At 48.8% G+C, this 2,500-nt stretch overlaps 1 protein-coding gene across 1 annotated transcript in view; it reads right to left on the bottom strand.

The window, feature by feature from the left end:
- Positions 1 to 2,500, bottom strand: part of LOC127969953 (inositol polyphosphate-5-phosphatase A) — a 144,027-nt gene that overhangs the window by 54,709 nt on the left and 86,818 nt on the right. The window lies entirely within an intron of this gene.

Raw genomic sequence — 2,500 nt, 5'->3', positions numbered from 1 at the left:
TGCACAAAAATATTATTTTTTAATTTTAAATGAAATTCATATTTTCCGAAACACGTTTTACTCTAAAAATCAAAGCCATGCATCTAAACAAGTTGTGTTTCGAATTTGAGGTTGATATCACAAAAAAATGGCTTTCAGTGAGGTTTAGTTTGGCTGCAGTACCAAACACTTCCACTAGAAGACTTTCACTTCCCATTCACTGTCAATGCAATCAGATCATTTAACCTTTCATGTCAATATGTGTGTGTGTGTGTGTGTGTGTGTGTGTGTTCATTATGTTTGTGTGTGTGCATTCATATAGCTAGTGCAAAACCTTTACCAGGTTTCTTATCAATCCAATTAAGTAAAAAATGTAGTGTTACTTATGATTATTTGCATCCAAAATAAACGTTTTTGTTTTTGTATGAACCAGTCTCAAGTCTCTGGGGTGTATTTGTAGCTATAGCCAAATAAAACATAGCATGTGTCAAAATTTAGCGATTTTGCTTTTATGCTAAAAATCATTAGGATATTAAGTAAAGATCATGTTCCATGAAGATATTTAGTAAATGTCCTACTGTAATTATATCAAAACGTAATGTTTGATTAGTAATATGCATTGCTAAGATCTTCATCTGAACAACTTTTAAGATGATTTCCTCAATATTTAGAGTTTTTTGCTCCCTCAGATTCCAGATTTTCAAATAGTTGTATCTCAGACAAATATTGTCCTCCAATCAAACCACACATCAATGAGAGATATCATTTATTCAGCTTCAGATGATGTATTAATCTCAAATCTCACATTAGATATACCTGTTACTGAGATAGAGCTGCTCTCACACACACATACACACACACACACACATAAGCCCCTTTCACACTGCCATTCCGGCAAATACAGGGGTAAAGTGTTCCTGTAATTGTTCCCTGGTCGCTAGATTTGGCACATTCACACTGCCAGTGATGACCCGGTATATGTGCGTGCTTTCACACACAACCCCTGAAGATCCCGTAACGACACGTGACATCAGCGCGTGACGTGTAATGTACGAGTCGACAACGCTTGGCACGTTATACTTTAACTGAAGCAAGCAAACGATCTCTGCGTCAGCGCGGAAAGTGAGGAACTAACTGATCTCTGCTTCATTACAGTTTGCACATATGTTTTCATCGGCAATGTTGATCTTCCTTCAAAACGGCCGGTAAAAGAGTCGCGCGATAACGCGCGTCATCACTAGGAATTAGATCTGGCTTTTGTTCACACAGCGCTCGTTCCGGATCGATTACCGCAATGTTACTATGTCCCCGACCCGGGTTCGATTCGGTGATCAATTCCGGGACGTGGTTCATTCACACAGAAGGCGACCAGGCAATGTTACGGGAATATTCCGGGTCCGACGTGCAGTGTGAAAGGGGCTAGAGAGAGACAGAGATAGAAAGTGTGAGTGTGAACGAGCAAGAGAAAGATAGAGCGATGTGTATAAAGTGAGTGTGAAATAAGGGCTCGAATGTTTCTCTCTCCCTCCCTCTCTCTCCCTCCCTCCCTCCCTCTCTCTCTCTCTCTCTCTCCGTCCCTCTCTCCCTCTCTCTCTCCCCCCTCTCCCTCTCTCCCCTCTCTCTCCCTCTCTCTCTCTCCGTCCCTCTCTCTCTCTCCCCCCCTCCCTCTCTCTCTCTCCCCCTCTCCCTCTCCCTCACTCTCTCTCCCTCCCTCCCTCTCTCTCTCTCCCCCTCTCCCTCTCTCTCCCTCTCTCGCTCTCTCTCTCCCCCTCTGTCTCCCCCCCTTCTCTCTCTCCCCCTCTCCCTCTCCCTCTCTTGCTCTCTCTCTCTCCGTCCCTCTCTCCCTCTCTCCCCTCTCTCTCCCTCTCTCTCTCTCCGTCCCTCTCTCTCTCTCCCCCCCCTCTCTCCCTCTCTCTCCCTCCCTCCCTCTCTCTCTCTCCCCCTCTCCCTCTCTCTCCCTCTCTCGCTCTCTCTCTCCCCCTCTGTCTCCCCCCCTTCTCTCTCTCCCCCTCTCCCTCTCCCTCTCTCTCTCTCTCTCTCTCCGTCCCTCTCTCCCTCTCTCTCTCCCCCTCTCCCTCTCTCCCCTCTCTCTCCCTCTCTCTCCCTCCCTCTCTCTCCCTCTCTCTCTCCCCCCCTCTCTCCCTCTCCCCCTCTCCCTCTCTCGCTCTCTCTCTCCCCCTCTCTCTCTCCCTCTCTCTCCCTCCCTCTCTCTCCCTCTCTCTCTCCCCCCCTCTCTCCCTCTCCCCCTCTCCCTCTCTCGCTCTCTCTCTCCCCCTCTCTCTCTCCCTCTCTCTCCCTCTCTCTCCCTCTCTCTCTCCCTCTCTCGCTCTCTCTCTCCCCCTCTCTCTCCCTCTCTCTCCCTCTCTCGCTCTCTCTCGCTCTCTCTCTCTCTCTCCCTCTCTCTCGCTCTCTCTCTCTCTCTCCCTCTCTCTCCCTCTCTCGCTCTCTCTCGCTCTCTCTCTCCCTCGCTCTCCCTCCCCCCCCCTCTCTCCCTCTCTCTCTCTCTGTGTGTGAGCAGCTT

This window comes from Carassius gibelio, chromosome B13 (assembly GCF_023724105.1).
Source record: "Carassius gibelio isolate Cgi1373 ecotype wild population from Czech Republic chromosome B13, carGib1.2-hapl.c, whole genome shotgun sequence".
NCBI lineage: Eukaryota > Metazoa > Chordata > Actinopteri > Cypriniformes > Cyprinidae > Carassius > Carassius gibelio.
This window is presented reverse-complemented; position numbering and strand designations above follow the sequence as displayed.